This window comes from Centruroides vittatus, unplaced genomic scaffold (genome assembly GCF_030686945.1).
Source record: "Centruroides vittatus isolate TY-2023 unplaced genomic scaffold, ASM3068694v2 contig_1074, whole genome shotgun sequence".
Taxonomy (NCBI): domain Eukaryota; kingdom Metazoa; phylum Arthropoda; class Arachnida; order Scorpiones; family Buthidae; genus Centruroides; species Centruroides vittatus.
The window spans coordinates 1,817,605-1,831,530 of NW_027120692.1; positions in this window are offsets into that span (position 1 = coordinate 1,817,605).

Sequence of the window (13,926 nt, forward strand, 5' to 3'; positions counted from 1 at the left end):
CCTATTATAATCAAATTTTTATGAGATTCTTATCAAAGAATATAAAACAGTTTAGTTTATTTAAAATTTTACATGTTCTTAAATATAAATGAAATGTTTTCCAGTTATACTGAAATGGAAATTAAAATTAATGTTTCTGTACAATATAAACTGTTAATAAGAAATGTTTCATATTATCAAGTAGGACTTAATCAAATATACAGTTATTTTTATTTAAATGTATAAATTCAGCATAAAATATTTTATTAGTTTTATATGCAAAATACTGAATTTAATTTAAATCCCAAGTATATTAACGAAAATGTTTATAAATTACTGTAAACATATTTTATTGTAAGTTTATTAATGATTAAAAAGTAATATTTTATGTTCTAAATTTAAAAACATAAAATTTCTTTTTCTTTTCCTTCTGTAAAGATTTTCTCAATCAACTGATTTATAAACTAGCATTAAAATTTGAAATTTTTATTTTGAATATGACATATCTAAAATTAATTATAATTATATTTTACAGTTATATTCAGTCATGTAGCCAGGAATAAATCATTGGGGGACTAGAAGGACAAACTGAAAGAACTGTGACTGATATATATCTTTTCTTTCGTTCTTTTTTTCTGCCAGAACTAGATCTATTAGCAACAGTTTAAGTGTAAAAATAAGTAACAGTACCCTAAGTTTACATGATGAAAGTGAAAGAATATATTATACAAGTATAATATATTCTTTCACTTTCAGTTCAGCTTAGTAGTGCCCATATACTGCATATAGGCACTACTAAGCTGAAAGGAATTAGTCAAATCATAACCCCTCATAGCTACAGGACTGTATTTTACATAAAATATAATAAGAGTAAATATAAAAGTGATAAATTTGTGTAATTTCCTTTTATTTTATAAGTTTTAAGAATGAAACGAAGCTAATAAAATGAAATAAGAGTTAATCAAATCTGCTTCTTTTGACTAAAAAGATAAGAGAAATTAATATTTATCAATATTAATTTCTCTTATGTATATAAATATAATAGAAAAAATTTTTTTTAAAATACCAGAGTTACTGATTAAAAGAAAAGCATAATTGTTGATATAATTTATTATACAGTTTTAAATTCTTAAAAATCTATTATGCTAAGTTGTAACATACTGAAAAATATTTTTCTGCTTAAAGCACACTACATTTATGTAAATAATTTTCTGTTTGTTTTTATTTCATGAATCTTTCTGATACATATGTAATAGATAAAATATATTAAAAAAACACCTGATTATATAATATAGTATGTCTGTATATAGCTAGCTCTATATGAATGCTTCTTTATTGGTAAATGTATGTTTCTATGGCAACCATGTTCAAATCAAATTCAAATTTTTCTTAAAACAAACCATTAATTTTGATGTTTTACATTTTGTCATTGTTATTCATTAAAATTAGTAACTTTTTACAAAAAACTTAACTGTGAGAAAAAAATCAATTATTATTTTTATTGTTTGATAAATCTAAAACAATATATTGCATTTTTTTTTGTGTATATTTTAGTTCATTTTAATCTTGGCCACTTCATCAACAGTACTGGATTTTCTTGAATGTAACTTGAATGTTAATTAAAATCCAAAATTACATTTTAATGTAGAATTAGCAAAATTCACTCGACGATGTTATCCAGGAGGATATTCTCTACTGAAAGTTAAATTTACCAATTTTTCCATTGGTGTATGACAAATTCAAAGATTGACAAAACTGAAAGTTAGGACCTACTGCAATGGGTAAGAACTTCAAAATTTATATTTTGTATTACTAACAGTGTGGAAAATTGTTAGATAATGGCATGTTCTATACAAAAAATATAATATAAGAAATTTTCCATTTCAGTAAGATTTGTGCAATTTTAAGTATTAAATCAACTTTTCATTTCTCTCATCATTTTTTGAGTTTGTCCCATTTGACAGGTTTTTTGCTAATCATTAAGTTTTTATCATAACAAAATTATTAATTTTATCAAATAATTGATGGGTTTCATTTTTCTCCTATCTGTGAACACATCTGGGCTGTGACCCACACTATGTATGGAAATTTTCTTTCGGCAAGTAATGGACTCTGGTTGCCTGCTCAGGTGACTCACATCCCACTTTCCTATCTACCTTTCCCCCCTTACTTCCTCTTACCTCTCTCCCCCACATTCATAATCTTTCACTTCAAAGGCTAAGCCCAAGGTACAGCCTCCTTATTCTTTACTTGTATTGTATCTGTGAATACAAAGTACATTAACAATGCTTTGTGTTCAGTTCACTCTTCCCCACATTAAGGTAAACACTGGTAAGTGGGCTACTCTTGTAAAAATATTGGTAAATATATATGTATTTGTAGGTACAAGTACCTCTGCATTGTATTATGATTATCTACTACAGTCTTGTGCTTGAGTATTATAATATTCTGTCCTTGTCTATTGTAATATAGCATTAATTTGTCCTGCACAATTTTGTGCTTGCCTATTTAAGCTGCTCTGCATTGTATATTAAGTTATGTCCCTTTTAGTTATACATATCCTTATAGTGGAACTAAGAATGAATATTTTGCTGTATGCTTTTGTATAATATAATATTATGCCCTTGTCTATTGTAATGTGATATGATTACGTACTATACAGTTTTGTGCTTTTGTACTTAATTAAGCTGTTGCATGCTGTTTGTTTGTTAAACTGTGTGAGCGCCAAGAGAGGCAGGATGGAGTTGTGCCTCCTTCGGTTGGCCTTCAGGTCAATGTCCTGCCCACGCGTTGAGGATGGCTGGTTTCCGCTTCAGAAGTAACAGTCCCGCAGAGTCGGGATTTAATTTGTCAGGTCGAGTGAAAGAGGTGGGTGTGTTCATCGGTAAGGCATTGGCGATATATGAGTAATCGAATCCATTTAACAACAAAACAAATATTTATTACATACAAAGGTAGGGTACAACATTTAACTGCAACTTGGGTCCCTAGCTTTCTAACACACGTAGAGCAGTCCGGAGAGAGAGTTTACATTAATTCGTTCATACCTCTGAGATTCCTTTCTTACAAGCGGCGGGTTTCCATGAGTTATGGAGAGAGATGTCTAGGGTTGTCAGGTCGGAAGAGGTTGAGGCGGGGATTCCAGTCCAGAGGGTCGTCGGCTGGCCGTTCAGCGAGTTCGTTCTTCCACTTGCACTAGCGGGCTTGGTCTTGGACTCCCCCTTTGTCTCTCAGGTCCCCCTTTTATTTCCTAAGTCATGCTGTCTCTCCCAGCCAATTGCGAATTTGTGTATTTAGTTCCTCATAACACATTCTCTGTGCTTCCCTTGGGGAAGGAAACAACTTTGTGGGAAGGAAAATGTATCATCCTCCAAGCTTAAGTCAGTCTCCAGTCTTAAAACTGACAAAAAGGAACTCGGGTTGACAAAATTCGGATTCAATTGTGGTTCTCACAACTGTATCCTTTCGTTATACATGTTCTTGTAGTATAACTAACAATGCATGTATACAGCATGCAAACTTTGTGTACTTCTTATATAACTATGCATTTAAATGTTTCTTTGTTATGTTAATGTCTGTATACTTATTATAACTTGTTGTTTGCTTCCTCAGCAGTGCTCTGTGGAGTGAGGCATGACACAATAAAGTTTGTATTGAACTGAAAACTCTGTATAAGCAAGATGTAAGTATAAAAATATACATACACCTTGTGAAAAACAAAAATGATAACAATAGATAATTTTGTTATTTCTGGTCAAATCTCATTCTGGTATTTGTTCATGTGTTAAGTATACATACAACATTATGGTGGAGAACTGTAGACAATGCCTCAATTTTTCAAAACTCAGCAGACAATCCAGACAGCACTAAACAGCAAGATACACATAGATAGTATCAATTTTTTGAATTCATACAAGCTTATCATGCATTTATTCCTCTGAGTTACTAAATCATTGTTTTTAAATTTAAAAAACCCACCAATTTAAGAAAATGTTAATCAGAATGTAATTTTTCAATATTTGATGTAATAAAATATTAGTTTGAAACCTAATGGAGAAAAGAAAAAATAGTTTCATATAAATAACACCAGAGACAAGTTCCAGGACCAAATAAGTCAAAAAAATTATGCAGGAAAACAGTAACAGAAATGTTGCACAAAGTTCCAATGTACATCATAACAACTTAGTAAGTTAAATAAATAAAAAACTAGTAATATTTTAAATTTTATAATTTGGAATAATTTATTAATTCTTTAAAAAAAAAATATCCTTAAATTTATTGCAAAAATTAAATAGTTTGTGTAGATAAAATTTATTTAAAATATTTTAGTTTAAAAGTTACATTTATTATAAAGAATTTACAACATAAAAGCAAAGTAAAATACCTTAATATATTTTATATTTGCTATAAACATTCCCTGGAAAACCCTTGATAAATCTCTTAAATTAAAGATGCAATGAGTTTTAGAAGGAACAGGTAGGAATAAAGTGCGCACTTCATTGTATAAAGATATTGTTGAGTTAATAAGCTTTTTTCCAAAATCTTTAAATTCTTTTCTATCACCTTGAATGAGAAAACAGTATTTCTCATAATGTTTTATAAAGTTTAAATTTTAAAATTCATTTAAAATTCAAAAAAACTACAGAAGGCTACTATATTGAATACATGTAGTATTGTAAAAAAATTCCTGAATATAGACACACACTGACACACTTTTTTAATTTCTGCTTTGTTTTGGTTACTATGCCTTAACTCTGGTCTGGCATAGTACACAGTCACTGGTGTCAACCGAGTATAACTCACAAAACCCAATATAATAATAAATCAATATTAATTTTAATTTCAATAAATAAACTTTCAAATATTCTCACCAAACCATTTATTTATTATTGTTCCAAACACAAATGCTTTACTTGAATCATCCATTTCATTAAAAATAAGTATGTTAAACTGGCGTGTAAATCGAGTTGATATGGGATTCTGCTCACCAGCAGAAAGACTCATGGCACAAATGAAATTAGTATCAATAATATGGCAAAATTCATCTGAAATAGATATCTCTTATTTTAACAATACTTGTTAATTTATCATAATATATTTTTAATAGATAGAAATTTAATAAAATTGTTGCAAAATTTTTCAACCTATCATGATAAATACAGCCATTTTATTAACGATTGAAAATTTGAACAAGATATATATATATATTACTTAAAATTATTATAAAATACTTTTTATTCATCCACTCAAGTCCAAATACATTTTTTTAAACTTGTAGTGGATGATACTTGATGTTAATACAGTTTTTTCAAATATTAATTCATTAATTAAATTTAATTATTGGTTAATATTACCTGTGGTATCGAAGATGGCGACGGGGAATTTTTTCCCTAGATACTAGACGGTGACAGGGAAATTTTTTTCCCCTATGTTTGAGATGGCCGCGTTTCCGGTAATCTCGAATTAAATTCTCGAGTGATAATCTCGAATCAGATTATCGAGTGATAATCTGGAAGCAGATTAACAATGGATAATCTTGAAGTAGAATACCGAGTGATCTAAACGTTAGGGGGTGTACCCGTACTATCTGTCGCATTATGCAAATTAATAAATTTTCCCATTGCCGTCTAGTATCTAGGAAAAAAAATTTTCCCGTCGCCATCTTTGATACCACGGGTAACATTAACCTAATTATTAATACTTTAAATAGAGTTTTAGCAGTATGTAATGAAAATTGAAATCAACAGGCAGTAGCTCAATCGGTAAAATGCAAGGATTTCAGTATTTTTCACGTGAAGGTGAAGAATATGAGTTCAATTCTTGCGAAAATCAATAATTTTTTGATAAATTTTTGAAAATTTTTGCTTTAAGTAGACGTTTTATCCAAATGATTTTCGAGAGTGAGTTAGCAGTTGTGGCTTAGTGGTTAGAATGAAGAATTTTTCTCAAAAAATAAAATTAAAGAAATTTTATGCTTTGGGTTCAATTCCGATTTCTCTTTCTATTTTGCCACTTAATATTGTGATTCTGTCATATGTATATACATATTTATATTAATTGTAATTATTTAATAAAAAGTAACTGAAATAAAATTTTTCTTTGTTGACCTAATTAGGAATTGACTTTAAAAAAAAAATATTTTTTATATTACTTGTTTAATACATACAATGTTTTATTAATTTCACACTTTTATGCTTACCTAAAACTTTATTATCATACCAGTCATTAAAATTTATCCATTGACGAAGCAGTTCTATTTGAGGGTGTGCACTATTGGAGTCTGGGGTAGACATATGTAAATCATCAATAAAGAAAATCAATTTATTTCCTTGTGATGGTCCAAAAACCCCTTTTTTTCTAAAAAAGTAAAATTAAATATTAGATTGAAATATACTATTAATTATATTCTTTTTTGTGTAATAACTGAAAATAAAGAGCATTACAAAAATTACAAATAAAAAAGTATCCAGTCTTATCAAAGTATTTCTTATATTTTTAAAGTACAGTATTAGATAGTATTTAAAAGCAAATAATATTGCATTTTTCTAAGATACATATACTTAAATTATTATATATATCATTTCAAGCTACAGAAAATTGTGAAAACAACATCAATAAGAAAGTTCATAATTTAAGAAAGAATTTACAGATAGGAGAATAAAAATGTTGTCTAAGTTTAACATTTTTAACTAATCAACAGTTAGAATCAGAATTCATATCTTTCAGAAAGATATAAGAAGTTTCTTTTGAATTAAATAAAGAAAAATAAAAAATATTTTAAAAATATATTAATTTTATTATATTTTTATAATGATTTTTCTCAATTGTGGGGACATGGCCAAGACTGTGTGTCTGTATTGTTTTCTCCTTGCAGAGTTTACTATTCTTACTATTTTTATCAAATTACTGAACTCTTCATGTGTAGCTCCATCTCTTATCATCCTGTTCTGGTGCTAGATAGCTTCCTAGAGTCTCTGATTCCTTGATATTCTTTGGTACATTAAGGAGTGTTACTATTGATTTTTACAGGTAGGCTCAGAGAATTTTAGTTTACCTAATAGTATTGAGTCCTCAGTAAAGGTTGCCTTTAACTTAGAGACATCGTCCTCCTTTTGGACTGAGATACTGATGTTCCTACTCCTTAGGAAATGCACTGCCTTTATGTCTAGCCCAAGGCTTTAAGATATCCTCTCTTGAATTCCTGCCATTATCTCTTCAGGAATTAGTCAAAGGTTTTCACTATTTTCATTTGGAGAGATGATCACATTGTATACTTCTTTCCTAGAGTTTGTGACACCTCCTAACTTTGCTAAGTTTTCAGGGAACAGTTTTGTGGTCTTGTTTGCAGGGAGTAACCTGGTCACATTGGCAAAGGAAGGAATATGGAGAGTGGGTGGGTTTCTCCCTCTCCTGCAGGATCAGCATCATGCCAAATGCTGAGTGCATACAAACAGCAGCATTCCTCACCTGGTACCTCTTCTCCTTCTTCTGAGTATGGTAGCTGTTAGATGGCAGACAATTCAATATGGTTTCCAGGCACAAATTTATATTAGAGAGGAGATTGTCCTCAGTAAAACTCACATTTAGTGGGTCAGAAGCTGGCTGGATCGTTTCCAAAGACATTCTGGAAAAGACAATAAAATAGACCACCGAAAATAGGGAAAATTAAAACCAAGTCCTATTAGACAAAAGACAGCAATAAATAATATATAATACCCTATTCACACTGTATATTTTAAGCGGGATTAAGATTTAAGCAGAATTAAGTTAAGTCGCATTGTCGAAAACAAGATTAACTACTCGTTCACACTAGGTAATTAAAGCGAATTATTCGCTTAGCCCTCAAGCGGGTGTACTCAATATTACATTTTAAATAAAATCAAACTTTTGCTTATTTTTCGTAAATCATCATAAATTAATTTATATTTAGTAATTTAAATTATAAATAACTTATTTAAAGAGCATAAGACGTTAGTTAGGAATTATTAACATTTATTATCAGTGATGTCGTTTTCGTTGGCAGCACGATTCTCTCAATGTTTATATCACTTTAGCGATAGAACTGTGATAAGAATGGATTTTTTGACAGAAATTTATATATATATTTTTTCGTAAACAAGAAATTTATATTATTATTTAAACTTCTTGTACCGAAACAGCATATACATGCTAACAGAGAAGAGTATCGTTTGTTCGAACATTTGTACATCTGCTTCCGCCATTATTTTTGAACTTGTGGCGGACCTCGTGGAAAGCTTGAAGCGATTTAAGCTTCTTTGAGAAAGCGATTTAAGTTGAGCCGGTTGTTGGTAGTTAAACCGGTTTAACGTTAAGTCAGTTCCGTTCATATTTCATACTTAAGCTGGCTTAGTCATTTAAGCTGGCTTAAAATGTACAGTGTGAATAGGGTATATAACACTATTAATAGACCTCAGAATAAAATCATGGCCATAGAACTGGAAAACCACTGAATTAGAGTCAGTAAATGCAGATTATGGTTGGGTAGGGGAGGGCTGAGACAAAGGCCTTTATTCTCAAGGACCATGTAGCAAAAGCAAAAACCATAATAAAACAAAACAGAAAGATTGAAATTGATGAAAATTAACACATGCTGAAAGAAAATATCAGTTGTCCTACAGATATGAATGCCCAGCCCACAAAGCCTGCCAAAATTTGTGACAGAAAAGTCCAATGTTTTATGATGTAACAGTCCAAACTGTCAGATATAAATCAAACTCTCCAGGATGAACCAGAAAATACAGTGGTGTAGATAAAAACACTTACAGTTCACAGTTGGAACACAAGGTCTTTGTTAACTATGCTTTGCCTTGTCCCAGAAGTTCCAACATTGATAATTCTTTCTGTAGTGGGCAGAATCAAAATCCAATGGTACCATCGGATAGGTCTTTCAGAGATGAATCTGTTACATATAATCTTATATATACAACTATACACAATTACCCAATAAATCCAGGAGAAACTTTGCAAAACACCAGGTACATATAAACATGAATAACAATATATCAATAATTGAATTTACATTTGAAATTTTAGATAACTTTAATATCCAAGTGCTAAAACACTAATATCAATTTAAAATACAAAATGTAAAGAAATTACATTATAAGGCTTCCAAATTTTAAAAATTATAATAAATATTTTAATAATATAATTTTGTATATACCTTTTCTCTAACTTTCTTTCTATTAAACTTTGCAAATTTGTAACATTTGTATATGCAGAAAATAAAATACATTGAAACAAATATTTTTGTGGTAAAGATTTTGTCAATGTATTTTGAATTACTGTGGTTTTTCCTGTTCCTGTTGGCCCAACACAAAGAATCTACAAAAGTTCAAGTTATTTTAGTATTAAATTTTATACATTAATACTAATTAGTCTAACCGAATTATTTCTAAAGTACCATCTTATTTGCAAGAAGTAATATACGAATAAGATTTTGTAACTGAATTGTCTCTTTTGTAGTAATCATTACACTATGGATTTTTTCAATTTCAGAAACTGAATGAACAGTAGTAGTTGATAACCAGGAAATCCAACGTACCTGAAAAAATTAAATTTTTATAAAAATTTTCCAATTGATAAATCCATTTTATATATTATGTATAAACATTAAGATATTTTAAAGTATAATTATAGTGATTTTACAACTAATTTCAAATAAAGGTATTTTAGGTTAATAAATTTTCTAATTTTGACTGCTTTAAATTATTTCTGTTAAAATAAATTAATAATTTACATCTCTTTTTATAAAATAAATTCTTAAATTATAAATTAATTAAAAAATAGAATATAAATTTACTTGTCTTTTATGTTTATCATGAACAAATTCTGTTTTTAATGCATTCATTAATATTTTATCATCAATCATGTAATCAAAAACTAATCCTGAAGAAGGAATTTCCGGTGTAATCTAAATCATTAAAAAGAAAACAAAGTTAAAGTAATAATATTTAAACAATTATCAAAATTAACTATATAATTACTCTTCATAAAATTTTTATAATACATAACATATTTTCTCATTAATTCATAGAAATTAAAGCAGAATGAAACAAACATGATTTATTTTGTTAGAGAACATGTTCAAAATGACCACCTTCAGTGGCAATACAAAGATGTAGATCTTTGAGCATGGCTTAACAGATGACACATACCACCTTCATAGATATGTTGTGCATATTTCCAGTTTGCCAACGTCATCACTGCTAAGTACCAATGCTTTTAGGTAACCTCACAGAAAAAACCCAGAGAGGTCAAGTCTGCAGAATGTGGTGTCCATGACATAGGGTTATGTTGTCCTATTCAGCAGTTGAAAAACTCTTTTGTGAGCCACTAATGAACATCTATTTGGGAATGAGGTAATGCACCATTGTGCTGTAACAAAAACCAAACCTGCTGTAGTTATGCCAATAGTAAGTCATTAAACCATTCTCCACAACTATATTTAAGATATTGGTCACTATTCAAAACGCAGTCTGTATGCGAAGCATTCTCTGTCCAGTGACATTTATAAAATGAATTCATTTTTTTTTTGCATTTGGATAAATATTTAGCTATTGGTTATTTTAGTATTAAAACAAACATTGCACCACATGAACACACTTGTGTAATGCTCTTTTTTTTCCCCTGGACAGATGTTTAAATGAACAATCTATATATGAAACTACTTATTTCAAACTCATAAACAAAAACAATTGTAAAATAATCATTTACTTTACATTCTGTAGAACACTAATATGTTGATATTTATGATATTTCATGGTGAACCATTTCCAAATAATATTTATCACACATTTTCTATCATATTTATCACACATTTATCTAAAGATATATGGAAAATCATCATGCTTTTCATTACTCTATGTTTAGTTACCTGTCAATTTTTCAGAACATTTTAATTCTTAAATTTTTCTTACACTTTAAATGAAGGTAAAATATTTATTATTTGTAAATATCACATTTATCTAAATTGTCATTAACTAAAAAATAAAAGTAAACAGTACTTTCTTAGCAATTTTCATTTATAAGTTTCAAATAAAAATTTCTCTTTACTTAGATTTCCTTACTTTACAACATAATAATTCAAATTTTTTCATCTCCACTACTTAAAAAATCACTTTTTAAGAATTTAAGAAAGTACTAAATCAAAGTTATTGAAATAATAATTACTTTTGAGATAATTTCTGAATTTGCACAAAAAGACATCTAAATAAAATAATAACAAATAATATGTTTATTTATAAACATGGTAAAAAAAAAATTATTTACAGAAACTGATAGTAAAATTAGACAGATGTTTTTATATCTGTTTTATTTTACTGTATTGTTTTATTTTGTTCTATCGAAAATCTATTAGATTTTCAAAAGACTATATACATGACAAATATATACTATGATTTAAAATACCTAAAATATAAAAAAAAATATTTTTTATTCTTTTTTATATTTTAGATATTACATCCATATTATGTAGAATAAAATATATATTAAATGTGAAAACAAACCTTATTCTGTTTCATTTCTTCATGCAACCAATGACTAAAAATAATCTTTCCTTCTTCACTACAAATTGTCCCTACACTCCAAATTAATGAGAATATAATCCATGGTTGAATTAAAGATTTTATTACTTCATTCACAACTTCAGGCATTTTCATTGATTCCTTTAAAATTAATGTTAATTAATAACAAACTAATTAACAGGTGATAATTTTGTATATTATATATCATGCATAAAATTTTTAAGAGATTATGAAAAATTAAACCTTTATCTTGTAATCGTTAATCATGAGTAAGATACAAAATTTTCAGTGTATTTATATTGTACCAACAAAATCTTAAAAAAAACCAATTTCAATATAATGAAAATTTTTATCATTTTTATTATATCTAAATAAAATCTATATTATAGACCATGTAAGAATAGGAATTTAATCAATCATCAATATGACAAAATCTGTATCTAATTAGTAAGGCCTGGATTTTATGCATATATATATATATATATATATAATATATATATATATATATATATATGTGGGTGTTTCAAAAAGTAATATCAAATTAATAAAATATTTTGAGATATATAATTCAATTAGAGATATAAATGATGTCATTTTACATCATGATCACCTTGCTTTTCAGTACACTTCTTGCATTGATTCACCATCATCTTTATTCCATCAAAAAAAAAAAAAAAAAAAAATGTTTTTGGTTGTGCATTCAGCCAGGAATACACAACTTTTTTCACCTAATCATCATTCTCAAAAATTTTTCCTCTCAAAGCATCCTTCAGAGGTCCAAACATATGATAATCAGCAAGAGCAAGATCAGAGCTATATGGGGGATGATGTAAGATCAGAAATCTCAAATCTTCAAATGGTGTCAAAGGTAGCAGCAGTGTTACAATGACATGTATTATCATGAAGGAGAATGTCTTTAGATAAAAGTCCTCTACAATGGGCCACACAGTACTGTTTTGGATCCAATATTGATATCCAATTCCCTGGACAGACCTTCTAAAGAAATAAAGCTGTTTTCATAAATAATGGCATCAGCACAACCCACCTTCTCATCAATGACGGCCTTGCTGAGATGATCAGATCATTGCTCACCACACCATGCTTGCCAATTTTTTCACATTTATGCACTTCTTTCACCTAGAGACATCACAATACCACAAAAGTATTAATACCAGTATCATGAATAGTTTTAAAGTATCAATACTGGTATCAATCTTAAAGTATCAGTATCAGCCAGTATTGGCATTGGGCATCAAAACTGGAAATCTTGCTGGCTATTGCTGTTCAGTCTGTGGCTTAATTTTGAAATGTTTTGTACGATTGAATCTTTTAGTTTAAAAAAAAATAACATGCTTTATCCTAGTTAGTTATTATTAACAAACTATTAAAACCGACTTCTAATGTAAATTAAATGTTGCCAATATTGTATCAGTTAATTTGAAATTATAATATATTTTCAAATAATTGGCAAGTTATTTATATACAGTAATCTAAACACTAAGCATATTGTATATGGACTCTGAAAATGAAATTTGGTGTAATATATTTATTGATTTTTAGTCATTAATATTTACTATATAAATTTAACTTAATCAAAAATAGTGTAAGCTTCACTTTTGGCCAAAACTGACTTTATAACCCAAATTTGGTTTTAGTTTTGAATTCCACTGCAAATCCAATTTCAGTCGGATCTTATCTATCTGAAAAATGTGACAACACCAGATCTGATACCCAAGGAAAAGTATCAATACCAGTATAGGTATTAGACCAAAAGTATCAAGTACAGAAAGTACTCAGTATTGAAGGAAAGTATTGATACAGAATCAGTATCAGCAGTATCAGGATGATCCTACTCTCACCAATGTAGGAATCTCCATACTGCTGTAGAATTTTTTTATAAATTTCATACGGTTTCAGATCCTCTGATCACAGATATGTTGATGATTGCTTGTTGCTCCTCTATGATGCAAACAGCTGAGGGTGTTGTCATTTTGTGTATACTTCTTTTTCAATTAGGTGTGGTGTTCATAATGAGAGGTACATGATCCTGTGAGCAAAATGGTACAAAAAGCTTAATACAAAGTAGTTTTATTCTCTCCAAACAGGTTCTTTACATAGAATTCCAACTTTACAACTTTCAGAATTTTATATACACAGGCATTAAATATTTGTCCTCAAAATAGTTAACTTGCACACACGTGACAATCTGACGAGGATTGTATTCACTTACACTAACTTATACTATCTTAAAACTAAGAAAAATGGAAGAATAGAAGAAATAAGGAAAGTTACGGAAAGTAATAGAAATACCCGGGTTTTCTTAGCAATGTGTTCTTCGGTAGGAAACAACTTCAGATCTCCCTCTTTTTTGTTTGTAGCCCTTTTTCTTGTAGACCTTTCG